This window comes from Nerophis ophidion, linkage group LG20 (genome assembly GCF_033978795.1).
Source record: "Nerophis ophidion isolate RoL-2023_Sa linkage group LG20, RoL_Noph_v1.0, whole genome shotgun sequence".
Lineage (NCBI taxonomy): Eukaryota > Metazoa > Chordata > Actinopteri > Syngnathiformes > Syngnathidae > Nerophis > Nerophis ophidion.
In genome coordinates this window covers 17426930-17443372 of record NC_084630.1, presented here as the reverse complement: position 1 = coordinate 17443372, position 16443 = coordinate 17426930, and positions in this window count along the sequence as shown.

Here is a 16443-nt window from a genome sequence, read left to right as displayed (position 1 = left end):
GATTCCAGTCCAAAGTGGATCTAACATAATAGTGTGAGAGTCCAGTCCATAGTGGATCTAACATAATAGTGTGAGAGTCCAGTACATAGTGGATCAGCCATAATAGTGAGAGAATCCAGTCCATAGTGGATCTGACATAATAGCGTGAGAGTCCAGTCCACAGTGGATCTCACATAATAGCGTTAGAGTCCAGTCCATAGTGGATCTAACATAGTAGCGTGAGAGTCCAGTCCATAGTGGATCTAACATAATAGTGAGAGTCCAGTCCATAGTGGATCTAACATAATAGTGTGAGAGTCCAGTCCATAGTGGATCTAAAATAATAGTGTGTCTAATCCATAGTGGATCTAATAGTGGATCCAGTCCATAGTGGATCTAACATAATAGTGTGAGAGTCCAGTCCATAGTGGATATAACATAATAGTGTGAGAGTCCAGTCCATAGTGGATCTAACATAATAGTATGAGAGTCCAGTCCATAGTGAATCTAACATAATAGTGTTTGAGTCAGGTCCATAGTGGATCTAACATAATAGTGAGAGTCCAGTCCATATTGGATCTAACATAATAGTGTGAGAGTCCAGTCCACAGTGGATCCAACATAATAGTGAGTGTCCAGTCCACAGTGGATCTGACATAATAGCGTGAGAGTCCAGTCCCTAGTGGATCTAACATAATAGCGTGAGAGTCCAGTCCATAGTGGATATAACATAATAGTGTGAGAGTCCAGTACATAGTGGATCTGACATAAGAGTGAGAGAGTCCAGTCCATAGTGGATCTAACATAATAGTGTGAGAGTCCAGTCCATAGTGGATCTAACATAATAGTGTGAGAGTCTTGTCCATAGTGGATCTAACATAATAGTGAGAGTCCAGTCCTTAGTGGATCAAACATAATAGTGTGAGTCCAGTCCATAGTGGATCTAACATAATGGTGTGAGAGTCCAGTCCATAGTGGATCTAAAATAATAGTGTGAGAGTCCAGTCCATAGTGGATATGACATAATAGTGAGAGTCCAGTCCATAGTGGATCTAACATAATAGTGTGAGAATCCAGTCCACAGTGGATCCAACATAATAGTGAATGTCCAGTCCATAGTGGATCTAACATAATAGTGCTAGAGTCCAGTCCATAGTGGATCTAACATAATAGTGTGAGAGTCCAGTCGATAGTGGATCTAACATAATAGTATGAGAGTCCAGTCCATAGTGGATCTAACATAATAGTGTGAGAGTCCAGTCCATAGTGGATCTAACATAATAGTGTGAGAGTCCAGTCCATAGCGGATCTAACATAATAGTGTGAGAGTTCAGTGCATAGTGGATCTAACATAATAGTGAGAGTTCAGTCCATAGAGGATCTAACATAACAGTGTGAGAGTCCAGTTCATAGTGGATCTAACATAATAGTGAGAGTCCAGTCCATAGTGGATCTAACATAATAGTGAGAGTCCAGTCCATAGTGGATCTAACATAATAGTGTGAGAGTCCAGTCCATAGTGGATCTAACATAATAGTATGAGAGTCCAGTCCATAGTGGATCTAACATAATAGCGTGAGAGTCCAGGCCATAGTGGATCTAACATTATAGCGTGAGAGTCCAGTCCATAGTGGATCTAACATAATAGTGTGAGAGTCCAGTCCATAGTGGATCTAACATAATAGTGTGAGAGTCCAGTCCATAGTGGATCTTATATAATAGTGTGAGAGTCCAGTCCATAGTGGATCTAACATAATAGTGTGAGAGTCCAGTCCATAGTGGATCTAACATAATGGTGTGAGAGTCCGGTCCATAGTGGATCTAACATAATAGTGTGAGAGTCCAGTTCAGAGTGGATCTAACATAATAGTGGGAGTCCAGTCCATAGTGGATCTAACATAATAGTGTGAGTCTAATCCAAAGTGGATCTAATACTGGATCCAGTCCATAGTGGATCTAACATAATAATGTGAGAGTCCAGTCCATAGTGGATCTAACATAATAGTGCGACAGTCCAGTCCATAGTGGATCTAACATAATAGTGTGAGAGTCCAGTTCATAGTGGATCTAACATAATAGTGTGAGAGTCCAGTCCATAGTGGATCTAACATAATAGTGTGAGAGTCCAGTCCATAGTGGATCAAACATAATAGTGTGAGAGTCCAGTCCATAGTGGATCTAACATAATAGTGAAAGTTCAGTCCATAGTGGATCAAACATAATAGTGTGAGTCCAGTCCATAGTGGATCTAACATAATAGTGTGAGAGTCCAGCCCATAGTGGATCTAACATAATAGTGTGAGAGTCCAGTCGCTAGTGGATCTAACTTAATAGTGAGAGTCCAGTCCATAGTGGATCTATCATAATAGCGTGAGAGTCCAGTCCATAGTGGATCTAACATAATAGCGTGAGATTCCAGTCCATAGTGGATCTAACATAATAGTGTGAGAGTCCAGTCCATAGTGGATCTAACATAATGGTGTGAGAGTCCAGTCCATAGTGGATCTAACATAATAGTGTGAGAGTCCAGTCCATAGTATATCTAACATAATAGTGTGAGAGTCCAGTCCATAGTGGATCTAACATAATAGTGTGAGAGTCCAGTCCATAGTGGATCTAACATAATAGTGTGAGAGTTCAGTCCATAGTGGATCTAACATAATAGTGAGAGTTCAGTCCATAGTGGATCCAACACAATAGTGTGAGAGTCCAGTTCAGAGTGTATCTAACATAATAGTGAGAGTTCAGTCCATAGTGGATGTAACACAATAGTGTGAGAGTCCAGTCGATAGTGGATCTAACATAATAGTGAGAGTCCAGTCCAAAGTGGATCTAACATAATAGTGTGAGAGTCCAGTCCATAGTGGATCTAACATAATAGTGTGAGTCCAGTCCATAGTGGATCAAACATAATAGTGTGAGTCCAGTCCATAGTGGATCTGACATAATAGCGTGAGAGTCCAGTCCATAGTGAATCTAACATAATAGTGAGAGAATCCAGTCCATAGTGGATCTGACATAATAGCGTGAGAGTCCAGTCCACAGTGGATATCACATAATAGCGTTAGAGTCCAGTCCATAGTGGATCTAACATAATAGCGTGAGAGTCCAGTCCATAGTGGATCTAACATAATAGTGAGAGTTCAGTCCATAGTGGATCTAACATAATAGTGAGAGTTCAGTCCATAGTGGATCCAACACAATAGTGTGAGAGTCCAATTCAGAGTGGATCTAACATAATAGTGAGAGTTCAGTCCATAGTGGATGTAACACAATAGTGTGAGAGTCCAGTCCATAGTGGATCTAACATAATAGTGAGATTCCAGTCCAAAGTGGATCTAACATAATAGTGTGAGAGTCCAGTCCATAGTGGATCTAACATAATAGTGTGAGAGTCCAGTACATAGTGGATCAGACATAATAGTGAGAGAATCCAGTCCATAGTGGATCTGACATAATAGCGTGAGAGTCCAGTCCACAGTGGATCTCACATAATAGTGTGAGAGTCCAGTCCATAGCGGATCTAACATAATAGTGTGAGAGTTCAGTGCATAGTGGATCTAACATAATAGTGAGAGTTCAGTCCATAGTGGATCTAACATAACAGTGTGAGAGTCCAGTTCATAGTGGATCTAACATAATAGTGAGAGTCCAGTCCATAGTGGATCTGACATAATAGTGAGAGTCCAGTCCACAGTGGATCTCACATAATAGCGTTAGAGTCCAGTCCATAGTGGATCTAACAAAATAGCGTGAGAGTCCAGGCCATAGTGGATCTAACATAATAGTGAGAGTTCAGTCCATAGTGGATCTAACATAATAGTGAGAGTTCAGTCCATAGTGGATCCAACACAATAGTGTGAGAGTCCAATTCAGAGTGGATCTAACATAATAGTGAGAGTTCAGTCCATAGTGGATGTAACACAATAGTGTGAGAGTCCAGTCCATAGTGGATCTAACATAATAGTGAGATTCCAGTCCAAAGTGGATCTAACATAATAGTGTGAGAGTCCAGTCCATAGTGGATCTAACATAATAGTGTGAGAGTCCAGTACATAGTGGATCAGACATAATAGTGAGAGAATCCAGTCCATAGTGGATCTGACATAATAGCGTGAGAGTCCAGTCCACAGTGGATCTCACATAATAGCGTTAGAGTCCAGTCCATAGTGGATCTAACATAATAGCGTGAGAGTCCAATCCATAGTGGATCAAACATAATAGTGAGAGTCCAGTCCATAGTGGATCTAACATAATAGTGTGAGAGTCCAGTCCATAGTGGATCTAAAATAATAGTGTGAGTCTAATCCATAGTGGATCTAATAGTGGATCCAGTCCATAGTGGATCTAACATAATAGTGTGAGAGTCCAGTCCATAGTGGATATAACATAATAGTGTGAGAGTCCAGTCCATAGTGGATCTAACATAATAGTATGAGAGTCCAGTCCATAGTGAATCTAACATAATAGTGTTTGAGTCAGGTCCATAGTGGATCTAACATAATAGTGAGAGTCCAGTCCATAGTGGATCTAACATAATAGTGTGAGAGTCCAGTCCACAGTGGATCCAACATAATAGTGAGTGTCCAGTCCATAGTGGATCTAACATAATAGTGTGAGAGTCCAGTCCATAGTGGATCTAACATAATAGTGTAAGAGTCCAGTCCATAGTGGATCTAACATAATAGTGTGAGAGTCCAGTCCATAGTGGATCTAACATAATAGTGTGAGAGTCCCAGTCCTTAGTGGATCTAACATAATAGCGTGAGAGTCCAGTCCATAGTGGATCTAACATAACAGTGAGAGTCCAGTCCATAGTGGATCTAACATAATAGTGTGAGAGTCCAGTCCATAGTGGATCTAACATAATGGTGTGAGAGTCCAGTCCATAGTGGATCTAACATAATAGTGTGAGAGGCCAGTCCATAGTGGATCTAACATAAAAGTGTGAGAGTCCAGTCCATAGTGGATCCAACATAATAGTGAGAGTCCAGTCCATAGTGGATCTAACATAATAGTGTGAGAGTCCAGTCCATAGTGGATCTAACATAATAGTGTGAGAGTCCAGTCCATAGTGGATCTAACATAATAGTGTGAGAGTCCAGTCGCTAGTGGATCTAACTTAATAGTGAGAGTCCAGTCCATAGTGGATCTATCATAATAGCGTGAGAGTCCAGTCCATAGTGGATCTAACATAATAGCGTGAGATTCCAGTCCATAGTGGATCTAACATAATAGTGTGAGAGTCCAGTCCATAGTGGATCTAACATAATGGTGTGAGAGTCCAGTCCATAGTGGATCTAACATAATAGTGTGAGAGTCCAGTCCATAGTATATCTAACATAATAGTGTGAGAGTCCAGTCCATAGTGGATCTAACATAATAGTGTGAGAGTCCAGTCCATAGTGGATTTAACATAATAGTGTGAGAGTTCAGTCCATAGTGGATCTAACATAATAGTGAGAGTTCAGTCCATAGTGGATCTAACACAATAGTGTGAGAGTCCAGTTCAGAGTGTATCTAACATAATAGTGAGAGTTCAGTCCATAGTGGATGTAACACAATAGTGTGAGAGTCCAGTCGATAGTGGATCTAACATAATAGTGAGAGTCCAGTCCAAAGTGGATCTAACATAATAGTGTGAGAGTCCAGTCCATAGTGGATCTAACATAATAGTGTGAGTCCAGTCCATAGTGGATCAAACATAATAGTGTGAGTCCAGTCCATAGTGGATCTGACATAATAGCGTGAGAGTCCAGTCCATAGTGAATCTAACATAATAGTGAGAGAATCCAGTCCATAGTGGATCTGACATAATAGCGTGAGAGTCCAGTCCACAGTGGATCTCACATAATAGCGTTAGAGTCCAGTCCATAGTGGATCTAACATAATAGCGTGAGAGTCCAGTCCATAGTGGATCTAACATAATAGTGAGAGTTCAGTCCATAGTGGATCTAACATAATAGTGAGAGTTCAGTCCATAGTGGATCCAACACAATAGTGTGAGAGTCCAATTCAGAGTGGATCTAACATAATAGTGAGAGTTCAGTCCATAGTGGATGTAACACAATAGTGTGAGAGTCCAGTCCATAGTGGATCTAACATAATAGTGAGATTCCAGTCCAAAGTGGATCTAACATAATAGTGTGAGAGTCCAGTCCATAGTGGATCTAACATAATAGTGTGAGAGTCCAGTACATAGTGGATCAGACATAATAGTGAGAGAATCCAGTCCATAGTGGATCTGACATAATAGCGTGAGAGTCCAGTCCACAGTGGATCTCACATAATAGTGTGAGAGTCCAGTCCATAGCGGATCTAACATAATAGTGTGAGAGTTCAGTGCATAGTGGATCTAACATAATAGTGAGAGTTCAGTCCATAGTGGATCTAACATAACAGTGTGAGAGTCCAGTTCATAGTGGATCTAACATAATAGTGAGAGTGCAGTCCATAGTGGATCTAACATAATAGTGAGAGTCCAGTCCACAGTGGATCTCACATAATAGCGTTAGAGTCCAGTCCATAGTGGATCTAACATAATAGCGTGAGAGTCCAGGCCATAGTGGATCTAACATAATAGTGAGAGTTCAGTCCATAGTGGATCTAACATAATAGTGAGAGTTCAGTCCATAGTGGATCCAACACAATAGTGTGAGAGTCCAATTCAGAGTGGATCTAACATAATAGTGAGAGTTCAGTCCATAGTGGATGTAACACAATAGTGTGAGAGTCCAGTCCATAGTGGATCTAACATAATAGTGAGATTCCAGTCCAAAGTGGATCTAACATAATAGTGTGAGAGTCCAGTCCATAGTGGATCTAACATAATAGTGTGAGAGTCCAGTACATAGTGGATCAGACATAATAGTGAGAGAATCCAGTCCATAGTGGATCTGACATAATAGCGTGAGAGTCCAGTCCACAGTGGATCTCACATAATAGCGTTAGAGTCCAGTCCATAGTGGATCTAACATAATAGCGTGAGAGTCCAATCCATAGTGGATCTAACATAATAGTGAGAGTCCAGTCCATAGTGGATCTAACATAATAGTGTGAGAGTCCAGTCCATAGTGGATCTAAAATAATAGTGTGAGTCTAATCCATAGTGGATCTAATAGTGGATCCAGTCCATAGTGGATCTAACATAATAGTGTGAGAGTCCAGTCCATAGTGGATATAACATAATAGTGTGAGAGTCCAGTCCATAGTGGATCTAACATAATAGTATGAGAGTCCAGTCCATAGTGAATCTAACATAATAGTGTTTGAGTCAGGTCCATAGTGGATCTACCATAATAGTGAGAGTCTAGTCCATAGTGGATCTAACATAATAGTGTGAGAGTCCAGTCCACAGTGGATCCAACATAATAGTGAGTGTCCAGTCCATAGTGGATCTAACATGATAGTGTGAGAGTCCAGTCCATAGTGGATCTAACATAATAGTGTAAGAGTCCAGTCCATAGTGGATCTAACATAATAGTGTGAGAGTCCAGTCCATAGTGGATCTAACATAATAGTGTGAGAGTCCCAGTCCTTAGTGGATCTAACATAATAGCGTGAGAGTCCAGTCCATAGTGGATCTAAAATAACAGTGAGAGTCCAGTCCATAGTGGATCTAACATAATAGTGTGAGAGTCCAGTCCATAGTGGATCTAACATAATGGTGTGAGAGTCCAGTCCATAGTGGATCTAACATAATAGTGTGAGAGGCCAGTCCATAGTGGATCTAACATAAAAGTGTGAGAGTCCAGTCCATAGTGGATCTAACATAATAGTGAGAGTCCAGTCCATAGTGGATCTAACATAATAGTGTGAGAGTCCAGTCCATAGTGGATCTAACATAATAGTGTGAGAGTCCAGTCCATAGTGGATCTAACATAATAGTGAGAGTTCAGTCCATAGTGGATCTAACATAATATTGTGAGAGTCCAGTTCATAGTGGATCTAACATAATAGTGAGAGTCCGGTCCATAGTGGATCTAACATAATAGTGAGAGTCCAGTCCATAGTGGATCTAACATAATAGTGTGAGAGTCCAGTCCATATTGGATCTAACATAATAGTGTGAGAGTCCAGTCCAAAGTGGATCTAACATAATAGTGTGAGAGTCCAGTACATAGTGGATCTGACATAAGAGTGAGAGAGTCCAGTCCATAGTGGATCTGACATAATAGCGTGAGAGTCCAGTCCACAGTGGATCTGACATAATAGCTTGAGAGTCCAGTCCATAGTGGATCTAACATAATAGCGTGAGAGTCCAGTCCATAGTGGATCTAACATAATAGTGTGAGAGTCCAGTCCATAGTGGATCTAACATAATACTGTGAGAGTCCAGTCCATAGTGGATCTAACATAATAGTGTGAGAGTCTTGTCCATAGTGGATCTAGCATAATAGTGAGAGTCCAGTCCTTAGTGGATCAAACATAATAGTGTGAGTCCAGTCCATAGTGGATCTAACATAATAGTGTGAGAGTCCAGTCCATAGTGGATCTAAAATAATAGTGTGAGAGTCCAGTCCATAGTGGATCTAACATAATAGTGAGAGTCCAGTCCATAGTGGATCTAACATAATAGTGTGAGAATCCAGTCCACAGTGGATCCAACATAATAGTGAATGTCCAGTCCATAGTGGATCTAACATAATAGTGTTAGAGTCCAGTCCATAGTGGATCTAACATAATAGTGTGAGAGTCCAGTCGATAGTGGATCTAACATAATAGTATGAGAGTCCAATCCATAGTGGATCTAACATAATAGTGTGAGAGTCCAGTCCATAGTGGATCTAACATAATAGTGTGAGAGTCCAGTCCATAGCGGATCTAACATAATAGTGTGAGAGTTCAGTGCATAGTGGATCTAACATAATAGTGAGAGTTCAGTCCATAGTGGATCTAACATAACAGTGTGAGAGTCCAGTTCATAGTGGATCTAACATAATAGTGAGAGTCCAGTCCATAGTGGATCTAACATAATAGTGAGACTCCAGTCCATAGTGGATCTAACATAATAGTGTGAGAGTCCAGTCCATAGTGGATCTAACATAATAGTGTGAGAGTCCAGTCCATAGTGGATCTAACATAATAGCGTGAGAGTCCAGGCCATAGTGGATCTAACATTATAGCGTGAGAGTCCAGTCCATAGTGGATCTAACATAATAGTGTGAGAGTCCAGTCCATAGTGGATCTAACATAATAGTGTGAGAGTCCAGTCCAAAGTGGATCTAACCTAATAGTGAGAGTCCAGTCCATAGTGGATCTAACATAGTAGTGAGAATCCAGTCCATAGTGGATCTAACATAATAGTGAGAGTCCAGTCCATTGTGGATCTAACATAATAGTGTGAGAGTCCAGTCCATAGTGGATCTAATATAATAGTGTGAGAGTCCAGTCCATAGTGGATCTAACATAATAGTGTGAAAGTCCAGTCCATAGTGGATCTAACATAATAGTGTGAGAGTCCAGTCCATAGTGGATCTTATATAATAGTGTGAGAGTCCAGTCCATAGTGGATCTAACATAATAGTGTGAGAGTCCAGTCCATAGTGGATCTAACATAATAGTGTGAGAGTCCGGTCCATAGTGGATCTAACATAATAGTGTGAGAGTCCAGTTCAGAGTGGATCTAACATAATAGTGAGAGTCCAGTCCATAGTGGATCTAACATAATAGTGTGAGTCTAATCCAAAGTGGATCTAATACTGGATCCAGTCCATAGTGGATCTAACATAATAATGTGAGAGTCCAGTCCATAGTGGATCTAACATAATAGTGCGACAGTCCAGTCCATAGTGGATCTTACATAAGAGTGTGAGAGTCTAGTCCATAGTGGATCTAACATAATAGTGTGAGAATCCAGTCCGTAGTGAATCTAACATAATAGTGTGAGAGTCCAATCCAGAGTGGATCTAACATAATAGTGTGAGAGTCCAGTCCATAGTGGATCTAACATAATAGTGTGTGAGAGTCCAGTCCATAGTGGTTCTAACATAATAGTGTGAGAGTCCAGTCCATAGTTGATCCAACATAATAGTGTGAGAGTCCCAGTCCATAGTGGATCTAACATAATAGAGTGAGAGTCCAGTCCATAGTGGATCTAACATAATAGTGTGAGAGTCCAGTCCATAGTGGATCTAACATAATAGTGTGAGAGTCCAGTCCATAGTGGATCTGACATAATAGTGTGAGAGTCTAGTCCATAGTGGATCTAACATAATAGTGTGAGAGTCCAGTCCACAGTGGATCTAACATAATAGTGTGAGAGTCCAGTTCATAGTGGATCTAACATAATAGTGTGAGAGTGTGGTCCATAGTGGATCTAACATAATAGTGAGAGTTCAGTCCATAGTGGATCTAGCATAATAGTGTGAGAGTCCAGTCCATAGTGGATGTAAAATAATAGTGTGTGACTTCAGTCCATAGTGGATCTAACATAATAGTGAGAGTTCAGTCCATACTGGATCTAACATAATAGTGTGAGAGTCCAGTCCATAGTGGATCTAACATAATAGTGGGGGAGTCCAGTCCATAGTGGATCTAACATAATAGTTTGAGAGTCCAGTACATAGTGGATCTGACATAATAGTGAGAGTCCAGTCCATAGTGGATCTAACATAATAGTGTGAGAGTCCAGTCCATAGTGGATCTAACATAATAGTGTGAGAGTCCAGTCCATAGTGGATCTAACATAATAGTTTGAGAGTCCAGTACATAGTGGATCTGACATAATAGTGAGAGAGTCCAGTCCATAGTGGATCTGACATAATAGCGTGAGAGTCCAGTCCACAGTGGATCTGACATAATAGCGTGAGAGTCCAGTCCATAGTGGATCTAACATAGTAGTGAGAATCCAGTCCATAGTGGATCTAACATAATAGTGAGAGTCCAGTCCATTGTGGATCTAACATAATAGTGTGAGAGTCCAGTCCATAGTGGATCTTATATAATAGTGTGAGAGTCCAGTCCATAGTGGATCTAACATAATAGTGTGAGAGTCCAGTCCATAGTGGATCTAACATAATAGTGTGAGAGTCCAGTCCATAGTGGATCTAACATAATAGTGTGAAAGTCCAGTCCATAGTGGATCTAACATAATAGTGTGAGAGTCCAGTCCATAGTGGATCTTATATAATAGTGTGAGAGTCCAGTCCATAGTGGATCTAACATAATAGTGTGAGAGTCCAGTCCATAGTGGATCTAACATAATAGTGTGAGAGTCCGGTCCATAGTGGATCTAACATAATAGTGTGAGAGTCCAGTCCATAGTGGATCTAATATAATAGTGTGAGAGTCCAGTCCATAGTGGATCTAACATAATAGTGTGAAAGTCCAGTCCATAGTGGATCTAACATAATAGTGTGAGAGAACAGTCCATAGTGGATCTTATATAATAGTGTGAGAGTCCAGTCCATAGTGGATCTAACATAATAGTGTGAGAGTCCAGTCCATAGTGGATCTAACATAATAGTGTGAGAGTCCGGTCCATAGTGGATCTAACATAATAGTGTGAGAGTCCAGTTCAGAGTGGATCTAACATAATAGTGAGAGTCCAGTCCATAGTGGATCTAACATAATAGTGTGAGTCTAATCCAAAGTGGATCTAATACTGGATCCAGTCCATAGTGGATCTAACATAATAATGTGAGAGTCCAGTCCATAGTGGATCTAACATAATAGTGCGACAGTCCAGTCCATAGTGGATCTTACATAAGAGTGTGAGAGTCTAGTCCATAGTGGATCTAACATAATAGTGTGAGAATCCAGTCCGTAGTGAATCTAACATAATAGTGTGAGAGTCCAATCCAGAGTGGATCTAACATAATAGTGTGAGAGTCCAGTCCATAGTGGATCTAACATAATAGTGTGTGAGAGTCCAGTCCATAGTGGTTCTAACATAATAGTGTGAGAGTCCAGTCCATAGTTGATCCAACATAATAGTGTGAGAGTCCCAGTCCATAGTGGATCTAACATAATAGAGTGAGAGTCCAGTCCATAGTGGATCTAACATAATAGTGTGAGAGTCCAGTCCATAGTGGATCTAACATAATAGTGTGAGAGTCCAGTCCATAGTGGATCTGACATAATAGTGTGAGAGTCTAGTCCATAGTGGATCTAACATAATAGTGTGAGAGTCCAGTCCACAGTGGATCTAACATAATAGTGTGAGAGTCCAGTTCATAGTGGATCTAACATAATAGTGTGAGAGTGTGGTCCATAGTGGATCTAACATAATAGTGAGAGTTCAGTCCATAGTGGATCTAGCATAATAGTGTGAGAGTCCAGTCCATAGTGGATCTAACATAATAGTGTGAAAGTCCAGTCCATAGTGGATCTAACATAATAGTGTGAGAGTCCAGTCCATAGTGGATCTTATATAATAGTGTGAGAGTCCAGTCCATAGTGGATCTAACATAATAGTGTGAGAGTCCAGTCCATAGTGGATCTAACATAATAGTGTGAGAGTCCGGTCCATAGTGGATCTAACATAATAGTGTGAGAGTCCAGTTCAGAGTGGATCTAACATAATAGTGAGAGTCCAGTCCATAGTGGATCTAACATAATAGTGTGAGTCTAATCCAAAGTGGATCTAATACTGGATCCAGTCCATAGTGGATCTAACATAATAATGTGAGAGTCCAGTCCATAGTGGATCTAACATAATAGTGCGACAGTCCAGTCCATAGTGGATCTTACATAAGAGTGTGAGAGTCTAGTCCATAGTGGATCTAACATAATAGTGTGAGAATCCAGTCCGTAGTGAATCTAACATAATAGTGTGAGAGTCCAATCCAGAGTGGATCTAACATAATAGTGTGAGAGTCCAGTCCATAGTGGATCTAACATAATAGTGTGTGAGAGTCCAGTCCATAGTGGTTCTAACATAATAGTGTGAGAGTCCAGTCCATAGTTGATCCAACATAATAGTGTGAGAGTCCCAGTCCATAGTGGATCTAACATAATAGAGTGAGAGTCCAGTCCATAGTGGATCTAACATAATAGTGTGAGAGTCCAGTCCATAGTGGATCTAACATAATAGTGTGAGAGTCCAGTCCATAGTGGATCTGACATAATAGTGTGAGAGTCTAGTCCATAGTGGATCTAACATAATAGTGTGAGAGTCCAGTCCACAGTGGATCTAACATAATAGTGTGAGAGTCCAGTTCATAGTGGATCTAACATAATAGTGTGAGAGTGTGGTCCATAGTGGATCTAACATAATAGTGAGAGTTCAGTCCATAGTGGATCTAGCATAATAGTGTGAGAGTCCAGTCCATAGTGGATGTAAAATAATAGTGTGAGACTTCAGTCCATAGTGGATCTAACATAATAGTGAGAGTTCAGTCCATACTGGATCTAACATAATAGTGTGAGAGTCCAGTCCATAGTGGATCTAACATAATAGTGGGGGAGTCCAGTCCATAGTGGATCTAACATAATAGTTTGAGAGTCCAGTACATAGTGGATCTGACATAATAGTGAGAGTCCAGTCCATAGTGGATCTAACATAATAGTGTGAGAGTCCAGTCCATAGTGGATCTAACATAATAGTGTGAGAGTCCAGTCCATAGTGGATCTAACATAATAGTTTGAGAGTCCAGTACATAGTGGATCTGACATAATAGTGAGAGAGTCCAGTCCATAGTGGATCTGACATAATAGCGTGAGAGTCCAGTCCACAGTGGATCTGACATAATAGCGTGAGAGTCCAGTCCATAGTGGATCTAACATAGTAGTGAAAATCCAGTCCATAGTGGATCTAACATGATAGTGAGAGTCCAGTCCATTGTGGATCTAACATAATAGTGTGAGAGTCCAGTCCATAGTGGATCTAACATAATAGTGTGAGAGTCCAGTCCATAGTGGATCTAACATAATAGTGTGAAAGTCCAGTCCATAGTGGATCTAACATAATAGTGTGAGAGTCCAGTCCATAGTGGATCTTATATAATAGTGTGAGAGTCCAGTCCATAGTGGATCTAACATAATAGTGTGAGAGTCCAGTCCATAGTGGATCTAACATAATAGTGTGAGAGTCCGGTCCATAGTGGATCTAACATAATAGTGTGAGAGTCCAGTTCAGAGTGGATCTAACATAATAGTGAGAGTCCAGTCCATAGTGGATCTAACATAATAGTGTGATAGTCCAGTCCACAGTGGATCCAACATAATAGTGAGTGTCCAGTCCATAGTGGATCTAACATAATAGTGTGAGAGGCCAGTCCATAGTGGATCTAACATAATAGCGTGAGATTCCAGTCCATAGTGGATCTAACATAATAGTGTGAGAGTCCAGTCCATAGTGGATCTAACATAATAGTGAGAGTCCAGTCCATAGTGGATCTAACATAATAGTGTGAGAGTCCAGTCCATAGTGGATCTAACATAATAGTGTGAGAGTCCAGTCCATAGTGGATCTAACATAATAGTGAGAGTTCAGTCCATAGTGGATCTAACATAATATTGTGAGAGTCCAGTTCATAGTGGATCTAACATAATAGTGAGAGTCCGGTCCATAGTGGATCTAACATAATAGTGAGAGTCCAGTCCATAGTGGATCTAACATAATAGTGTGAGAGTCCAGTCCATATTTGATCTAACATAATAGTGTGAGAGTCCAGTCCATAGTGGATCTAACATAATAGTGTGAGAGTCCAGTACATAGTGGATCTGACATAAGAGTGAGAGAGTCCAGTCCATAGTGGATCTGACATAATAGCGTGAGAGTCCAGTCCACAGTGGATCTGACATAATAGCGTGAGAGTCCAGTCCATAGTGGATCTAACATAATAGCGTGAGAGTCCAGTCCATAGTGGATCTAACATAATAGTGTGAGAGTCCAGTCCATAGTGGATCTAACATAATAGTGTGAGAGTCCAGTCCATAGTGGATCTAACATAATAGTGTGAGAGTCTTGTCCATAGTGGATCTAACATAATAGTGAGAGTCCAGTCCTTAGTGGCTCAAACATAATAGTGTGAGTCCAGCCCATAGTGGATCTAACATAATAGTGTGAGAGTCCAGTCCATAGTGGATCTAAAATAATAGTGTGAGAGTCCAGTCCATAGTGGATCTAACATAATAGTGAGAGTCCAGTCCATAGTGGATCTAACATAATAGTGTGAGAATCCAGTCCACAGTGGATCCAACATAATAGTGAATGTCCAGTCCATAGTGGATCTAACATAATAGTGTTAGAGTCCAGTCCATAGTGGATCTAACATAATAGTTTGAGAGTCCAGTCGATAGTAGATCTAACATAATAGTATGAGAGTCCAGTCCATAGTGGATCTAACATAATAGTGTGAGAGTCCAGTCCATAGTGGATCTAACATAATATTGTGAGAGTCCAGTCCATAGCGGCTCTAACATAATAGTGTGAGAGTTCAGTGCATAGTGGATCTAACATAATAGTGAGAGTTCAGTCCATAGTGGATCTAACATAAAAGTGTGAGAGTCCAGTACATAGTGGATCTGACATAAGAGTGAGAGAGTCCAGTCCATAGTGGATCTGACATAATAGCGTGAGAGTCCAGTCCACAGTGGATCTGACATAATAGCTTGAGAGTCCAGTCCATAGTGGATCTAACATAATAGCGTGAGAGTCCAGTCCATAGTGGATCTAACATAATAGTGTGAGAGTCCAGTCCATAGTGGATCTAACATAATACTGTGAGAGTCCAGTCCATAGTGGATCTAACATAATAGTGTGAGAGTCTTGTCCATAGTGGATCTAACATAATAGTGAGAGTCCAGTCCTTAGTGGATCAAACATAATAGTGTGAGTCCAGTCCATAGTGGATCTAACATAATAGTGTGAGAGTCCAGTCCATAGTGGATCTAAAATAATAGTGTGAGAGTCCAGTCCATAGTGGATCTAACATAATAGTGAGAGTCCAGTCCATAGTGGATCTAACATAATAGTGTGAGAATCCAGTCCACAGTGGATCCAACATAATAGTGAATGTCCAGTCCATAGTGGATCTAACATAATAGTGTTAGAGTCCAGTCCATAGTGGATCTAACATAATAGTGTGAGAGTCCAGTCCATAGTGGATCTAACATAATAGTATGAGAGTCCAGTCCATAGTGGATCTAACATAATAGTGTGAGAGTCCAGTCCATAGTGGATCTAACATAATAGTGTGAGAGTCCAGTCCATAGCGGATCTAACATAATAGTGTGAGAGTTCAGTGCATAGTGGATCTAACATAATAGTGAGAGTTCAGTCCATAGTGGATCTAACATAACAGTGTGAGAGTCCAGTTCATAGTGGATCTAACATAATAGTGAGAGTCCAGTCCATAGTGGATCTAACATAATAGTGAGACTCCAGTCCATAGTGGATCTAACATAATAGTGTGAGAGTCCAGTCCATAGTGGATCTAACATAATAGTGTGAGAGTCCAGTCCATAGTGGATCTAACATAATAGCGTGAGAGTCCAGGCCATAGTGGATCTAACATT